The sequence below is a fragment of the Pinus tabuliformis genome, chromosome 5_1 (genome assembly GCF_031772625.1).
Source record: "Pinus tabuliformis cultivar Carrire ecotype Pingquan chromosome 5_1, CPIR1, whole genome shotgun sequence".
Taxonomy (NCBI): Eukaryota; Viridiplantae; Streptophyta; class Pinopsida; order Pinales; family Pinaceae; genus Pinus; species Pinus tabuliformis.
In genome coordinates, this window is record NC_142305.1 from 81,812,909 (window position 1) to 81,832,687 (window position 19,779).

The 19,779-nt window shown below is 34.9% G+C and overlaps 1 pseudogene; it reads left to right on the top strand.

Annotated features, from left to right (window-relative positions):
* Window positions 1-2,511: 2,511 nt before the first annotated feature.
* On the top strand, window positions 2,512-2,865 carry LOC149163537 (large ribosomal subunit protein eL34 pseudogene; annotated as a pseudogene).
* Window positions 2,866-19,779: the final 16,914 nt, after the last annotated feature.

The window sequence follows — 19,779 nt, forward strand, 5'->3', positions numbered from 1 at the left end:
AGAGAAAATACATCAAAGATGAGATTAATAATTTTAGTGGTCAATATGTGTTGTAAATTCATGAGTTCCAACCACCTATAATAGATCCACCTGTATAGAATGTCATTTATTAATTTCAGTGTGATATTGGCAGTCTCATATGGTAACGAATTTGTGAGAGGGAAAGATAGCCATACATTAGAGGCTCTCTTAGTGGCTAAATGGTGACTTGGATCCAGTGTGTTCTTTATAGGATACGTATATACTTGGGATTTGTATTTAGTATTTTATTTGTAAGACAAGAGTCTGATTTTGTTATATATATATATATATGTCAAAAGAATAAATGGATATTTTGTTAGAAATAGTGATTACTCTCACATGAAAATTTAGCAAGATTCAAGTCAAGTGATGGATGAAGAGATAAGATAAGTGAAATATAGATTTAGAGTGTAAGTTAACTAAGTTAAGTGTGAGTCAGGTTGAGTTCAATCTGTATTTGGAGAAGTCCAAATTTAGTGTGTGCGTGCATGTTAATTTATTTTAGGCAAGTCACTAGATAAAAAGGTTTAATACCTCTCACTCGTTCATTGTAATCAAGTCGAAATCAAGTTTGGTTGATCAATAGAAAATCAACATCTCGTCTTATTGATTGTATGTGAATTTTGTGTCTTACCTCCTCTGTCTTTCCAACATGTTTGGCATTAAAATGATACCTTGGTTTGACTCTTACATAAATTTTCATGTTCAAGGAAGTTCAAACTATAGTTAGTCGACTATTTTTTCCTTGCTCTAAACCTTACAAAAAACCCCTAATAAAAGTATATATTTGCATAACATAAAAGAATGTAGAAATTTATTTGAAATGGGAAGCTCTTTTTTAACAATTTCTCCACATAACCAGATGTTCATTCTTCTCGTGTTGTGTTTTCTACTCTAGCTTTTTTCTTCATGGGTTTTGCGGTGGTCCCAACTTCTTCCATGATGAATTTAATACCATTGTTGGAGTTTTCCTTGATTTCAGTCACTTTACTATCCATAACTGCCAATATCGATTGAACCTTAGATTGAAATTTCTCCATTTTGTTCTACAGTGATTATAATTTGGTATTCATTAACAGTTGATCAACAACACAATTTGGTCAAAGAAGAACAACAAAGAGCCATATATAACCTCTATTGCCTCTAATGCATTTGAATCCATACCTAGATCCGGACTAATTTCATAGATTGATAGTTGATAAATAGGGAGGGAGAATAACAATAACTCCATTATGTGTTGAATTGAATGCTTTAGCAAGGCTGAGACTCCTCTCACTTATGTGAACTCCTTCCCTCCTTGAAGTTTTAAAACTTGTGGCCACCTTTGCCTGCATGTTGTTTCCTCCATACACCAAATGTTACTCTAGAGTATGGAGGGATACACATTCTTTGGATTGTGTGGTTTAAGAGTTATTGCAGGTCATCTATCCATCCTTACGAATGTCAATATTCTCACTGAGATCTACTTGCTAAAGAGAAAAATAACTTTGGTGAATTCTTTATTGATTGCTTGAAGTTTAATTTGGTTGTGGTAACCTTTATGGCTAGAATTTTGGACTTTCTTTTTATATACCGAGTTCATGGAAGAGGTGAGTTCAATATCTGTTGATCCACTTCTAGGATCCCTTGCTCCATGGTGGTTCCTTTGTTTTCCAATAAATCAACTTTTTCATTCAAATGTCTATAGACATGGAAGAATTTAATTTGCTCAAATCACAATAATTGCAGTGCAATTCTTTGTAAAATAGGGGGAAGAGCTGAGTTTTGTGATCCCTTAGCTTTCTACACCTGTCAAATCACAATCATAGAGTCTCCAAACACTAGGACTTTTGTAATCTTATTTGCTATTGTTATTTATAATCCTTGCCAAAGCACAAGATATTCAACTTCATTATTGGATGCTACACCCAGGGCCTAAGAATATTGAGTCTCTATTTGATCCTTGAGGTGAAGGATAACCCCTACCACTCATGCCACCCCTTAAGTATATATTAATATTTTATTTTTTAAACAATTAACACTATGTTAATTTAATATAATTTTAATTAGTAAAATAATTATATAATAAAACATGTTTAATAAATTAATGAATTGGGTTATTTATGAGGTAATGAATCATTTACATATTTTATTTTATATTAAATGACTTAATGGTTAAAATATATGTTTTTTAAATAGATAATAAGTTTAAATTCAAAATAATAAAATATCAAATGGTATACAATATCATTTATTCCATGTATCACATTTTTTTTTTATATAATTTATATTTTATGTAAAAAATATTTAATTTATTTTATATTGCATTGTGGGTGTAAGAATTGTATTTTAAATAATTTAGATTGGGTAAAACTATTTTGAAAAATCATTATTTCGTCTAAATCAAATTTACCTTTTTTTTTTCTTCTTTTTCTTCTTTCCCCATAGAAATAAGTCTATAACTTTCATTATGTTTATATAGAAGTTGTGGTTATCAACTGAGAGGGAGAGATGGTGTAAAGGTTGACGTATCTCAAGCGCCACAACTATGCGATGAAATATAACTAACTAGGTTCTAAGGACTCCACGTGGGAGGCTAATATACTAGACCACAGAGAAGAGAGCTAGTGGACATAAATGTCAAGCAAGAGAATTCATGGGGTCCCCCATCTAAGGCTATTTGAGTACAATAGGTCAAGGCTTAGCAGGAACATGAGAACTATTGGAAAAGCATAGGAAGGTGTTTTATCTGGTTAATTTTTTTGTGGCCAAATTATTCAAGCATTCTTGAAAGAAGAACAAAATATTGTCAAGAAGGTTTTGAAGATTCAAAAGTCCAAGGAAAAACAAACCTTTAGGAGTTAGGTTTAAGGTGTTCCTTTTTCTTCTTCGGGAAATGAATGTTTTCCTTGTGTTTGAAGGTTGTAAACAAAGGTTTTGATATGTTCCTATTGTGTCAAATACTACTGATACATATGATAATACGACTCGTATTCTTATGTTTTAATTAAGAGCTGTGAGATTTATTTATCAGGCAAAAAAAATTCATTATATTAAAAAAAAAAGTTACATTAGTATATGCATGAACATTCTTTTTTTAGGACATGACCCCAAATAAATAGTTTTTTCTATTATCATCTATATTCATCAGTAGGCCGATATGAAAGAGTCCCTCATCACTGATTTATCAAGAGAAAAATGTTGGAGAAACCAACTGAAAATATCCCCTACAAATATGACAACATAGTTGTCTTTGACGATCTGCTCGAGGTTGTGTGTTAGATACTATTAAACCAAAACAAAAAAGATATAGAAATTATGGTATCTATGAAAGTACAAAAAAATGATATGATAAATAAACTTCTAGGGAGCTAGTGAGACGCAAAGGTCAAAAACAAATTATGTCCTTGGGCCCTCTTTATTTTCAGTGACCACAATTGTTCCTTGGTTCAAATCCATTCCACTTTTCAAGAACCTATCAGTTGTTCTAGATGTAGATGTGATCAAGATTAATGCGAGAGAAAGATGAGATCTTTTTTGCGATTTTTTGATGAAGAGAGAGTATGGAATAATTACTGAGGACAACTTTCCCTTTCATTCATTTAATGACTACCTGTGAGTTACCATACATGTGTCAAGTGTGGACATCTCAAGCAATGACCAAGAAAATGATGGTATGGAGGGAAAGTAGTTCTGCATATTTATTTGTGGTTAAACCAATATTAGAAAACAAAGATAGAGAGTGGGTATCATATAGGTTTAGTATGCCATCGACTACTCCTTGAGAAGGCAAACCTTCTACTACCCCATCAAAAAAATCCTAGGGGGACTTAGTTTGAAAAATCATAGGAGCATGAAGGGTGGATGCACTATTATGGCAGGGAAGAGAAGAGGAAGCAATAACTAAACTTTGAGATGAAAATTTGGATTAGCTTGTATCTTTCTTTTCAAAGATATCTACATTCAGTTCCAACCAAATATCCCATATAACACACAAAGAGAGTCATAGTGAGAGAGCCATGTTTGTAGGAAAAAATGATGCTTTCTTCTTTCCAAGGTGGAAGCTGAGGATAAGAATATTTAATGTAAGACCGGACCCTTCTAGTAAAGGGGCATTTGATGAAAATATGGACGATAGATTTAGCATCTTGTATGTAGAGAGATTAGAAATTAGTGCGCATAAAATATCATTTTCGTAGATTTTCCCAAGTGGGGACTTCATCTTTTAACATGAGCAAGATTATAAATTTCACTTTTGAAGGACAACCAATTTTCCAAAGATATTTTCCCCTCTAGGTAGGATTCCCATGCTTGTGAACGTAAGAAATGTAACCATATTTCAAAGCATAATTTCTAGAAGGGCTTGGCGTCCAAAGAAGTTGATCTCAGAATTAGATATAGAAACATTTGTAAATTTAAGGACCTTGATGTAACCATCCTCGATGAAGTGGCATTCTGACCTTCAAGTTGAAGGTCATCAGTAGATAACTAGGGTTGTGGTCCATTTGGAGGATAGGCTTAAGATATGTGTGCTAGAATAAACTTCCCAATATCAGCAAGGTGGTGAATTAATGGATCTAAAAGTTGATGTCCTTGTAGGATCCCGATCCAAGGAGACCTCCCCATAATAACTTTTGTGCCACTACCAATATTCCAACAAAGATGATCACCTATGATGGGGAAAACTTTTACGATGCCCTTCAAGATTATAGATGCTTTCGAACTTTCTTTCAGAGGGGAAAATATCCAATCTAATATTGATAAAGGTTTGATATATTTTTATGCATGACTTGCAATTCGATGCCTTCCCCTAGATGAGACACTAGACACCCTTGGATACCAACATAGTTACGGATGAAATAGGAACTATTACCTCAAAACGGGTACTCGAGCCCAAAAACCCCAAAAACAAATGATAAAACAACCCAAAAATGAAAATTATTTATTCCAGAACAATGTTTTTTTTAGGGTAAATTTTCAAAATGTTTTTAAATGGAATTAAAAACCTTTTTTTTTTTTTGAAAAATGGTTGAAAAAAACACTACTAAAAGAAATTGTTTATTCTGGAATAACAAAAAAAAAATGGGTTACAATTTTGACATTTTTTAGCAATGGAGTTAAAGAGAAAATATTCGGACTTCGAAAAACTGTAAAATTCCAAAAATTCTCAAACATGATGTTAAAGATAAAATATCATGTCTATTAATTCCAACTATTTCCATCCATGTTGTTAAAGATAAAATATCTTGACTCTAAAACACCTTGAAACTGTAAATGTTTTCCACCATAGCATTAAAGATAAAATATTATGACTGAGAGAAACATCAAAATATTGACAAATTTTCAACCATGCAATTAAAACCAAAGATTATGACTACAAAAAAATCTCAAGTTTTCAAAATATTTCAAGCATGACATTATGGAAAAATTTTATGACTAAAAAAACTTTAAAAATGAACACCTGAATGAAAGAGTTATTATACCAAGAGTATTTTTTTTAAATGTTAAATGTATAGCGATTTTAAAATCTTAGCCTAAGACAACTTGAGACATTGCAAAAAAAATTAAAAATCAACTATCAAATTAACACGCAGTGTAGGTGAGTTCAACCCATTGTAATGAAAACTTAAAGACCAACCATGAAATTAACACATTGTGGGGCAGACTCGATTCATTATAACGAAAAATTTAAAATCAACTATCAAATTCCACATAATGGGATTGGGTTGCTAGACAAGCATCGACATGGACTATATATATATATATATATATATATATATATCTGAAAGATACATAAGAAAACAAAAATTCAAATATTGAAAAATAAAATAAGAAATAATAACAAGTAATAAAACATAAAGAACATGACAAAAAAATTCAAATATTGAAGGTGAGGGGAGTGAGTAGGGAAAATTTTAAGAACCCCCCCTAAATTTACATATATAAAAAATGGGCGAATCTCCATGGTATATAGGAAAAATGGAAGGCAATTTTATCAATAATATGATATGTATATATAATTTTTTGGCGAATCTCTCACCAGGCATGGCGAATATTTTACTCAATTATAAAATCTTGTGTTTATTGAATACACAAATGAAATCATTGCATTTCTTTAAAATATCTTTTGAAATCAAAATTACCGAAATTACATATCGATAACCTAGTGGGTGTAGGATAAAATTCACCCGTGCCATTCACAGAAAGCATGAGAAAAAAACCTAATACTATATATAAAACCAAGAAAAATTCAAATTCATCACTTCTAGGGACCTTGTAACCACCCTGCTAATACACAAGTATGTTCCTATTTGCAATTAGAAAAATTATCCAAATTACAATCTGTTTACTCCAGCATATGTTGGAAAGTTATAGAAGGATGACTAGTGCAATCAATCCATTCCTTTTAGCCCTGGATTTTTTTCAGTTTAAAACAGTAGTATACAAATATACTTGTCCAATGTCTATGCTTTAACCATTCACCTTAAGATGTTTTTACAATATAATTTCCTAAGTCTATTTAATATCTTCATTATCATAAAAACCAACCTGTATCCATCTTAACTCCACATCTACCACTCTTAGGGGATGAAATCTATTTATCCCTCGGAGCAGTTGGTAGACCTAGAATTAAGATGGATCTAAGATGATATAATTTCCCCTTTAAATCGTCTATGGTCACATGAATACCATGGTATTACCATGGGTCAATGCCATGGGTTATCATAAACCTGGAGCTTATAAATTACTATTAGTAATTTATAAAAATTAATAAAATTAATAGTTGATTTTTATTTTATTTTTTATTTTAACCAAGCTAAAATGTTTAACATACATTAAATTACAGCATCCATTTTTACTCTTGATCGGATCAAATATTTTTTCACTCTATTCTAGTTTTCATATCACGATATTTGATACCTCTAGGGGGTTAGTAGATCCAGAGTAAAGATGGGTCTATGCTAGTTTAATTCCCCCATTTAAATAGGGTACATTCCAGGTGAATACCATGGGTCAATACCATGTGCCATTTTTATTTTTATTAATACTAATATTAGGGTTAATAATGTTTTTTTACATGGTATTAATAACAATCTAGTCCATGGTATTTGTCCCATAGGTTTCACCCAAATATAAGGCATTTTTGAGTGTTTGTAAATATAAGGTGACTTATGGAGTAAATATAAAAAAATGTTTAATTTGTTTACCATACCTTTCGTTTATTTATATTTTTATTAATTTACCATACCTCTTTTACAAATATGGTATTTGGCCCATAGGATTCACTTGAATAAAACCTCTTTCTTGAGCCTTCATAAATAGAACGAGGGTTATGGACTAAATATAAAAAGAGGTTTTATTTATTTACCATGCATCTAGTTTATTTATATTTTTATTTATTTACCATACCTTTTGAGTAAGTATAAAAAGATGTTTTATTTATTTACCATACTTCCACTTTACTTATATTTTTATTTTTTTACACCCTTCCATGTATATAAGGTGACTTATGGAGTAAATATAAAAAATGTTTTATTTATTTACCATACCTCTCATTTATTTATATTTTTATTAATTTACCATACCTCTTTTATAAATATGGTATTTGGGCCTTTGGCCCATAGGATTCACTTAAATAAAACCTATTCTTGAAAATGGGCGAATGGATTCACTTAAATAAAACCTATTCTCGAAAATGGGCGAATGGAAGGTTGTAACTCCTAATTTCAAGGGCTAAATTTACCTTTTTACCCTCTCCCTTAAAATAAGGTGGGCTATTTGAGGTGATTTGTAAAAATGTACTATGATACAAAATATTCGCCCACTAGAAATTTAAAACCCCTTAATTTCGCCAAAGGGCGAACATTCGCCCCTAAAATTTTCTATGGGGGTGAGGGATGGGGAAGGTCGAGGGTGGGGAGGGTAGGCGGGTGAGGGAGGGCCGAGGGGGGAAGGATCAGGGGGGAGAGTCGGGGGAGAGGGGAGGGGAGAGGGGAGGTGAGGGGGGTGAGGCAGGGCTGAGGGAGAAGGGGAGAGGTGAGGGGGAGGTGAGGGGGGTGAGGGAAGGCCGAGGGGGGAGGGATTATTTATTTATTTTTATAATTTTAATTAAAAAAAAATTTCTTAATTTTAATTAATGCTTTTTTTAATTTTAGTTTTTTTCTTAATTTTTTATTTTCACTTTTTTGGTAAATATTATTATTACTATTTTTTATTTATTTATTTTTTTTACTTAAAAAAATTGTTTTAAGATTTTTTTTGTGGTTCAATTTGTTTTTCTATATATATATATATATATATATATATATATATATAATTTTCATTTTTTATTTATATTTTGTTTTTTTGTTAATTTTTTATTCAATTTTTTTTTTACTTTTTCGAGTTAATTTTGGTTTTTTTTTTTTTTTTTTTTTTTTTTTTACATTTTTATAGTTTTTTTGTTTTTTTAATATATTTTTTTGTATTTGAATTTGTATTTTTTTTTAATGTTTTATTACTAACATTTATTTATTTATTTATTTTTTTTTATCATGGTTTTTTATTTTTTATTTTTATTTTTAATGTTTTATGCTTTTTTATTTTTGTTATGTTTTTTTTGTTTTCTTGTTTTGTTTTGTTTTTTAAATTTAATTTTATACATATTTTTATTTTTTTATGTTTTATGTTTTTTTTTTTTTTTTACATTTTTTGTAGGGTGTTTATATATATATATATATTTTGTGTATTTGATTTTTTTTTGTCATGTTCCTTTTTTTTTTTACTAACATAAAAATCACCAACATTTAAAAAAAATTATCCACACTTAATTCATTAGAAAATTTAAAGTATAAAAACTAAGTCCTTTAAACAGAAAGGGTTGGTGCTCATTGACACTTTTCAAAATCAAGATGAAAATCACTAACAAAAAAAATGTTCACACTTGATACATAAAAAAATTTGAAGTGTAAAAAGTAAGCCCTCTAAAAAAATGTCTTGATGCTGCATCAACACTTTTCAAAATCAACACGAAAATCACTAACATTTAAAAAATGTGTTGACGCTGCATCAACACTTTTCAAAATCAACATGAAAATTACTAACATCGAATTTTTTTTTTCATATTTGATACATAAGAAAATTTAAAGTGCCAAAAATATGCTTAAAAAAAAGTGTATTATGGCATCAACACTTTTCAAAATCCGGTGACTTTTTGCCTCCTCAAAAAAATGAGTACCGGTTCACTTTCTTATTTGACTGGTAATTATGTTTACCAAGCCTTTTGCGAAATAGGGAAGATTTTTGAGCCCCCAATCTTCATAAACTTTAGGCTTGGAGATGGAGCTCCAAGTTGTGAGGGAAAAAAAATTATTTTCTTCTTTTCTAAGCCATAGAAACCACAGAAAAAATTCCTTTATCTTCTCTAGAATACTTAGAGGAATCCATGCTAGGGAATCCTAGTACACATGAATGGATTTAATGAGTGATTTACAAAGGGAAAGGTGACCAACCCTTGAAAGCCACCTGTTTCTCCATAGTCTAATTCTTTTTTCCACTATTTCTAGTAGTCATGACCAATCTTATTTATGATAGATGCAAGGTTTAAGGACAAAACCTAGATATTTTAATTTAAGCCTTGAACAATAATCATTATTTGAGCTGAAAGGATATGTTCAATAATAAGTTTTTCATCTTCTAGCACATGCCATCTGATGATAGAGGGTTTTTTTATTATTGATAATCATGTGAGTTGTGCGATTGAAGATATGAATGATATCCTTTAGACCTTGCATGTGGGGAAGAGCATCATCCAAGAAAATAAGAACATCATCCATGAAGAAAGTATGAGAAAGAGAACAACCAGGAGAGGTGAATACACCTTTGAAGCTTCCTCTGCAAACTGTGTATGGAATCAACCTACTCAGACCCTCGACCACCAAAATAAATAGAAGAGGGGAGAAGGAATATCCTTATCATAAGCACCTCTCTATATTGAAGAAAGGGGAAGTATCTATGTTTATGAGGATGGAAAAATGATTGTTGATATCGTTCATAATCTAGGATACAAAGGAATGTGAGAAGTCTAGGTGAATCATAATCAAATGAAGATAAATCCAATTGGCTATATCAAAAGATTTAGAGAGGTAAAATTTGAAGACTAAAATTAATTGACAAAGGGTGTTGACTGAAAGAAGAACTTCTTGAGCCATTCCAATAAACTCATGAATATGCTTATCATATAAGAAACCAAATTGATTTTAGAGGGAGATATGGTTTACAAGAGTCTCCCTTAATCTAAGAGTGATAGCATTGGAGATAATTTTGTAAATGGCATTGCAAAGGGAAATGGTCCTAAATTGTTCAAAGTAATTGACATTATCAATTTTTGGAATAAGGGTAATAAAGGTGGAATTAAAGGGAGCTAGAATGAGAATAATGGACCTAGAGTAATCAACAATAGAGAGGAGATCATCACCCAAGATATCTAGGAATTGGGAGAAGAATTCAATAGGGATCCCATCTAGTCTAGGGCTTTTTTCCTTTTTGAAACTATGAAGAAGTCTTTCCAGTTTAGGTCTAAAGACCTCAGCCATGGGAGATTTGTTTTGATAGTCGTCTATAAAAGTTGGGAAGTGTCTAGATGTTGACAATATTTTTTGACATAAGCTCTCTCATCTTGATGAAATATAGTTTTGAATTAAGATCAACCTTCTTTAGCTATATCATAAAAGATGTGGCCATATTTTCATTTTCCCCTTTTATACCCCAAATGGTATTTATGGTTTTGTTATGGTTGGTCAACCTATGAAAGTATTCCGTGTTGTCATCTCCTACATGGAGACATAGGATTAACCTTGTAACCTCCATTCCTTTTCCTAGTCTAGGAGGATCTTCCTTTTAGATTTTTGTAGTTCCGAATATGAGCATTTAGATCCTCTGAGGGATCCCCAATAACATTTTGGTTCAAAGGGAGAGGAGATGGGATTTGATTTCCTTCAGGGCTCTAAAGTTCTCTTCTTTCATCTTTTTTTCCCATTTGATTATGACTGACTTGTACTTTTTGAGATTCTATTGGAATTGAATAAGGGGAGATTCAGAGGAGTTGGGGTAGAGATGAGTCCAATTATTGTTTAGGAAAGAAATCATGGAGGGATTATCAATCCAGGAGGGATTGAGCTTGAAAGGACAAGGTAACTTATGAGGGAAGGGTTCCATATAAAAGAGAATAAGGACTTGGTCGGAGTCTCCACTAATTGAAGTCCATTTTCTTATTTTCAGATTGAGCTACAAAAGAGCATCCGAACTAGGAATCAATCAAGATTCTTTGTGATTTTGGTGGATCCATTTCCATTTTTTATCCATGTAGGAAGAACCTTGGGAGGGATAATGTTGATAAGACTAAGATCATCTAGCAGGTATACAAGGAAATATGAGAGGGAAACAAGTCTAGCTGGAAAAACCCAAATTTCAAAGTTACTAAGAGTAAAGTTTAGGTCCCCACCAAAAATGACTCTACTTGAGATGAAAGTGGAAATCTTTGTAAAATTATCCCAGAAATGTCATCTATTAGCGTATGGAACATGGAGGTTTATGAATAGGAAGGATAGATTTAGATCATAGAAGTGAAGGTTCAAGACCAAACTACAACAAATTGACCATGAGTTTTGCAGTTGCAAGGAGTGGGATATCCATCTTGTGGTCAAACCCCCTAATATTTCTACAGTGTCAATGGATAAAAAATCTCAGTCTAGAAGAGAATTACTTAAGGAATTGATATCTTTATCAGCTCCTTTAATTGTCAATTCTTATTAAAAAAGGATTTGAGGAGAATTTTTAATAATGAGTCATTTAAGAGCCATTTTTTTCCTAGGGTTGGCTAGATCCTGACAATTCAGAGAGATAACTTTCATTAAGAAACCAAGATAGGGCTTGATGGTCTAAGTATCCTTAAAATTGATGATTGTTTCCCACAATGGATTTTGAAACTAGCTTGATGTTATTCTTTTGAGAGGAGATACCCTTTTCCTTTGATGGAAGGGGATGAGGTAGGTCCTTGAAAGTGCCTAGATCCTTGTGAGAGCTGGAGACAAGGTCAAGAGGAACAAAAGGGGGGGGGGGGGGGGGGGGGGGGGGCGGCGAAGAGATACTATAGGAACAAATATTGTAGCGAGGGGGGATAGAGGGAGATGAGAGGAAGGGGATGGGGGTATATAAAGAAGAGGTTTACAATGGGGGAGGGGGAGGGAATGGAAGGATCCAAAGTTGATGCCCTTTGTGAGTAAGATGAGGAGCATAAGGAGGGGCACAGTTTTGGCCCAATGCCTCTCAATTAGAAATTACAGGGGAGCCTAGTGAAGTAACATAATATATTTTACTTTTCCTAAATCATTTCTTCCTTTTCATTTTCCCCGTTGCATAGTCTCGGGTAGGGTGACCATAGGCATGCCATCAAGAACACTTGAAAGGAATGCCTTCGTAGTTGATATTCTAGTGATATGTGATGTCTTTGAAGCTAATAAATATTGATTCAAGAAAACTTAGTGAAATATTTAACCCCACCCGTATGTGATCAATAACCATATAGCCAATTTGTTAAAAGGAAATGTTCACCTCAGAAAAATTCCATAGAATTCCCCACTTCCTTAAACACACTTTTAGACTAGAGAAAGGGTAGTAAGGTGAGGAGCCAAACCCAGATAGGATTCAAGTCTAGTTTCTTCGATCATGTGTTAAAATTGAGAGACCATTTCTTCACAAATAACACTTGAGAGATCTAGGACCACTTCTTATACAGGATTTTTCAAGCATAATTTGTTGATAAGAATTTCCACCCCATACACCATTTTGCCACTATCATGTAGTGTGAGAGATAACCAAGGAGAAACTTGAATTTTTGTTGCTACCACCTTCTCAAAACAACCATGGATACGTGCTTGTTATTGAAGCATCCTACAACCACCAAGTTTTCCATATTTTTAATTTCATTTCATTGGACGTCCTTCCCAAGGGCTAGGGATGGAACTTCTAGTTTCTTCGATCATGGACCAAAGGGAATGGCTATTTGGCTCCTCCCCACCAAAAATGACTCTACAAAACCATAGGTGGGTCCACCCAACCTATGTTGGCATTATGATTCTGGTATGGCTTTATGATACATATGTTGTACTTGATGGCAACCCACTCATCTCAGATGATAAATTATAGTGCAGAAAATTTCACGCACTTATATGCAGAGAAAAGCTTATTCTATGTAGAGAAAAGTTCACGCACTTATATGCAGAGAAAAGTTTATTTCATGTAGAGAAAAGTTCACGCACTTTTATGCAGAGAAAAGTTTATTTCATGTAGAGAAAAGTTTATTTCATGTAGAGAAAAAGTTCACGCACTTTCATGTTGGAGAACTTACCTTTGGTCCATGGTAGTTAGTCCTTGGTATTTGAACCTATGGTTTTGGACCATGGTACCTCGTCAAAAGTGTGTATATGTTGGAGAACTTACCTTTGGTCCATGGTGGTTAGTCCTTGGTATTATTGAGCCCCATGTTTTTGGGCCCCTTGTATTGGTTATCTATGGTATTGATCCATGATTTTAGGAAGAAGCTTGCCTATATAAAGCAAAGGAGATCACTTGGCTAATTCATTCTTGCAAATCGAATATCTTAAGATCTGAAATATTGGGTTATTGTTTTAAAAGTTTGATCTATGAAAGGGAAGTTGAAAGCGAATCTGTGAAGGGTGATCTCTCGAGCGCTGTAGCTGCGGAAGTGCGGAGGCGCCACAGAAGGCGCAGTGCGGAGACGCCACAGAGGCGCCACAGAAGGCGCAGTGCGGAGACGCCACAGAGGTGCCATAGAAGGCGCAGTGCGGAGGCGCCACAGAAGGCGCAGTGCGGAGACGCCACAGAGGCGCCACAGAAGGCGCAGTGCGGAGGCGCCACAGAAGGCGCAGTGCGGAGACGCCACAGAGGCGCCACAGAAGGCGCAGTGCGGAGGCGCCACAGAAGGCGCAGTGCGGAGATGCCACAGAGGCGCCATAGAAGGCGCATTGCGGAGGCGCAGTGCAGAGGCGCCACAGAAGGCGCAGTGTCGAGGCGCCACAGAAGGCGTAGTGCGGAGGCGCCACAGAAGGCGCAGGTGCGGTGGTCGCGGCGCCACAGAAGGCGCAGGTGCGGAGGTAGTACAGATATCCGCAGATCTATACCAGTGAAGTTGCGATCCCTGCTTAAAATTTGTTTTAACTGCCTTTGACTATTCTGCAGGGTTTTGGGTGCATAACTGATGTTTGGTTACTGGTATTGAGTTCAGATACCAACATGATTAATGACTTATATTTATGTACTAGATCTGGTTGATAACGCTCATAATATCATTGTATATGTATGGATCTGGTGATTGGGTGATTCAGAAGGTTGTTTGATTATGAGCTTCAATGTTGTTGTTGGATCCAGTTTGAAAATTTATGAAAAGTGGTCCTTGAAAGAAAAGAAGTAGGGGGTTGTAGCTCCCTTCCAGGAGAGACTGGAAAACGAGAGAGAGTTGTAGCTCTCTGCAGGTTGCAGCCTGCGTACTGGTAAAGGACTGCACCAGTACAAAATCATTGTAACAGGAGTTTCTAATTTGAAAGAAGATAGAGACATATTGCAGCAGGTGGTTTTCACCCACATTGGGTTTCCACCTTATATCTGGTGTTCTTTGGTGTGACTATCTGTTTTTCTTGTTCATGCTCATTATTTTATGGTACTGATATGCAAAAATAATTCAAAGTGTAAATAAGGAAGATTTGTTAAAAGAACTTGATAATACTGATTCACCCCCCCCTCTCAGTATTATTTTCAACAATTGGTATCAGAGCAGGTCCTTCAGAGAAGCTTGATCGCTTGAAGGTAGATCATTCATCATGAGCAACTACGAGAGAGAAGCATCAATCAGGCCACCAATTTTTGATGGGACGAACTTCAATTATTGGAAGATAAGAGTTACTGCCTATCTTCAATCTCTTGGTATAGAAGTTTGGGATATCATAGAGACAGGCTACACTTTTCCTTTAGCTACTCCTACAGATTCGGCCGAGAAGAAGAAATATGAAACAAATGCGAAAGCAGTCAATACTCTATTGGGATGCTTATCCCAATCGGAATTCGTGAAGGTAATGCACTATAAATCCGCAAAAGAAATATGGGACAAAATTGTCACGAGCTATGAAGGAGATGAACAGGTAAAACATCCTAAACTTCAAACTTTCAGGATTCATTATGAGAATCTCAGAATGTATAATGATGAAAGTGTGGCTAACTATTTCCTTAGGGTAGATGAAATTGTTAACTGCATGAAAAACTTGGGTGAAGAAATAAAAGAGGCTATTGTGGTTGAAAAAGTCCTAAGATCCTTGTCCCCCAAGTTTGAATCTAAAGTGTTCGCTATAGAGGAAAAAGCAAATCTACAAACTCTCACCATGTCTCAACTACATGGAATTCTAACTGCTTATGAAATGAGAAAGGGAGGTCCATCAGACAGAAGAGAAGCAGCTTTCAAGGCTTCAGGCAAAGGAGATTACTATGAAGCAAGTCACGTGCCAGAAGAAGAAGAAGAAGAATCAAATTTTGTCAGAAATCTTCAAAGGGGTTCTGGAAGGTTCAGAGGTAAGTTACCTTTTAAATGTTTTGCTTGTGGAAGAGTAGGTCATTATGCTGCAAAATGTCCTTATAAGGATAAAGGAAAGGAACCTGCTAGATGGAACAAGAAACAGAGTGCAAACAAGAAAAGTTACTACACTCATGAAGATAGTGATGGTCTATCGATTAGTGATGAAGATGAACAAGGTAATGACTATAAACTATTAATGGCATTTGAAGATGATGATTATACGGATGCTATAGATGTGGATAGCCTTTTTGAAGAAATTACTAGACTCAAGAGATGTATAGAAGAAAAGAATATGATCATTGATACTCTACAATTTCAAATTGATGAAAAGGAAAAACATCTTGAAAAATTAGAAGGTGAAATTGTTGGTCTTAGAAAAGAGATTGAGAAAACAAAAGCTATTAATCTTAAGTTTGTCAAAGGATCTGAAACTTTGGATGAGATTATCAATGTACAACGTTCTCCACTAAACAAGACAGGTCTGGGCTATAATGGAGAAACTTCTCAAGCAACCACTTCAAAAAGTTATTTTGATGCAGCAAGAAGGAATGAGCAAAAGCACAATGAAGACCATTAGGCAAGGCAGGGACGAATTGCAAACAGAGACTATCAAGGGCAATCCGTTTTAAGGGTGAACAAAAGCTACAACTAGCCACAGGTAAAATCTTCTCAATTTAGTTCAAGAATGGATGACAATAGAAATTACAATCATTTGGCCGGTAGATTTGATAACCGCAGAAATTTCTTCAATGGACAATGTTTCTCTTGCCATAACTTTGGTCACAAAGCAGCTCAATGTGTTGCATATAAAACAATCATGACTAGAGAAGCTCAAAAACAAAGAAGTATGATCGGGATTACAAAAAGGACCTATAACAACTTTTCGGCTCTTGAAAATGAAATTGAATGTTCTATTTGCAATAACTTTGGTCATGAAGATTCTGAATGCAGGAGCAGGTTTCAGCAGACAAAGGAACAAGCCTCAAACACCAAAACATGGAGAATAAAGGAACCACAAACAGAAAGATGCGGGATAGCATTCTATGCAGAGGGACATGAAAATCTATGGTACATTGACAGTGGATGTTCGAAGCATATGACAGGTGATAAAGAAAAACTTGAGTCATATTCTGCTCTAGAAAAGGGAAAGAAAGTTTCTTTTGGAAATGATACTCCTGCAACTATAAAAGGAAAAGGCATTGCTCAGTTAAAAGAAAAGGTCAAGGCTGGAAATGTTTTGTATGTTGATGGATTGAAACATAATCTTCTAAGTGTCAACCAGATGTGTGATCAAGGAACCGAGGTGATATTTAGAACAAATGGATGTCTTGTTCGTGATCTTGATACAGGTAAAACGGTGATCAAAGGTAAAAGAACTCCAAATAATCTATACGTATTTGAAGAAGGACAACAACAATGCTATCTAAGCAAGGATGATGAACACTGGCTATGGCATCGGAGGTTGGGGCATCTAAGCTTTTCACAAATAAGGAAAGCATGCAAATATCAGGCAGTTCGCGATCTTCCAGATATCAAAATTCCAGACAACACCATATGCAAATCATGTCAGTTTGGAAAGCAAACCAGAACTAATTTTCCAGAGAAGGAAGGATCAACTAGCATGCCTCTTGAGCTAGTACATATAGATACATGTGGTCCATTCAGAAAAAGAACACCTCGAGGAGAAGAATACTTGATATTATTCATTGACAATTTCTCCAGGTTTGTCTGGTTAGGACTAATGAAGCACAAAGATGAAGCATTCAAAAGATTCAAATCCTTCAAAGCCTTGGTTGAAAATGAATCAGGATACAAAATTAAGTGCCTCAGATCTGACAGAGGTGGGGAGTTTACCTCGAATGAATTTTTCGATTTCTGTGAAGAACATGGGATAAGAAGAGAATTCTCTACAGCTAGAACTCCTCAGCAAAATGGAGTTGTGGAAAGAATGAACAGAACAGTCCAACAAATGGCTCGTGCTATGCTTGATGAGTCGGGTACTCCCACAACTTTCTGGGGTGAAGCTGCACATGCTGCGGTTGTTATTCTCAACAAAACAAATGTCCGTGTTAACAGCACTCAAACCCCTCATGAGCTCTGGTGTGGTGAGACTCCTTCGGTGAAGCACTTCAAAATCTTTGGGAGCAAATGTTATATTAAGAATACTGATGAGAAACTTGGCAAACTTGAACCTAGAGCAGATGAAGGCATTCTTCTTGGTTATTCTCCACATAGCAAAGCATAAAAGTGCTACAATAAAAGACTTGGCAGAATTGTTGACAGCATTGATGTAGTGGTTGATGAGAAGGGATACATTCCTAGGCAAGTACATCATGAAGACATCGAAGAAGATGAAGGCTACCCTCAAAGATAGAATGATGAAGAAGAAGAACCTCAAGAAGAACCAGAGGAGCAGACAAGAATAGAAGAGAAGACTCCATCCATATATGTTCAGAAGAATCATCCAGAATCTCAGATTGTGGGGTAGAAAGAAGCAGGTGTACAAACAAGAAGAACAATTGCAGAAGCTTCAAGCTATTTGGCATTACTCTCTTCCACTGAACCACAAAATGTGAAAGAGGCATGCAAAGATGAATGTTGGGTCAAAGCAATGGATGAAGAACTTGAGCAGATCGAAAAGAACAACACTTGGGAGTTGGTTCCTAGAACAAAAGATAAGAATGTTATAGGAACAAAATGGGTCTTCAAAAATAAATTGAATGAAAATGGAGAAGTAATTAGAAACAAGGCCAGACTTGTTTGTAAAGGGTATGCGCAGCAAGAAGGAATAGATTTTGAAGAAACCTTTGCTCCTGTTGCAAGACTTGAGGCCATCTGAATGTTCCTTGCTCTCTCAAGCTTTCAAAACTTCAAAGTATTTCAAATGGACGTGAAATTAGCCTTTCTGAATGGAGACTTAGAAGAAGAAGTATATATTGAGCAGCCAGATGGTTTCATTCTTGGAAATGATCCAAATCTTGTATGCAGATTGAAAAAGGCTCTCTATGGTCTCAAACAAGCTCCAAGGGCTTGGTACTATCGTTTGGACAAATATCTTCATCAACCAGGTTTTTCAAAAGGATCGGCAGATAGCAATCTTTATATAAAAGTTGAAAATGACAAATTGCTAATACTTGTTGTGTATGTAGATGACATTATCTTTGGCAGCAATGAAGAAGCTATGAGTCAAAGCTTTGCCTTGGTCATGCAGAAAGAATTTGAAATGTCCTTGCTGGGAGAACTGACATATTTCCTTGGTTTGCAAATCCAACAAAAGGAAGGAGGAATCTTTTTGTCTCAAACCAAGTATCTCAAACAGATTTTGAAGAAATATGGCATGGAAGATGCAAAACCAGTATGTACACCCATGGTCACAGGATGTAGCCTCAGTGCAAATGATGAATCTGCAGCAGTACATCAACCAACCTACAGATCTATGATTGGAATTCTACTTTATCTGACAGGTACTCGACCGGACATCATGCATGCAGTTGGAATAGTTGGAAGATTTCAGGCAAATCCGAAGGAGACTCATCTTCAGGCAGTGAAGAGAATTTTCAAATATCTTCAAGGGACTCAAAATTATGGTTTATGGTATCCTAGAGATACAAATCTCACACTTCATGCTTATACAGATGCCGATTGGGCCGGAAGTGTGGATGACAGGAAGAGCACAAGTGGTGGCGCATTCTTTATGGGTTCCAGACTAGTATCTTGGTTCAGCAAGAAACAGAGTTTGATTGCCTTATCTACAGCTGAAGCAGAATATGTTGCTGCTGCATCTTGCTGCACTCAACTCCTTTGGATGATGCAGACCTTGCAGGATTTTCAAATCACTTGTACACCACCTATCTCCATCTTATGTGATAACACAAGTGCAATCAGCATCTCAAAGAACCCAGTCATGCATTCAAAAACAAGCACATACCAATCAAGTATCATTTTCTTCGGGAACAAGTGCTTGAACAGAAGGTCAAGTTGGAGTATGTTCCTTCTAAGGAACAAGTTGCTGATATACTGTGATATACCTATTATGATTAACCCCACGTAAGGTAATTTTAAATTACCAATCAGTTAATCAAACCTGCGTAAAAGTAATTTTTAAATTACATATCAGTTACAACTAATTCTTGGCATTGGTTAAATGGATCAGCAAG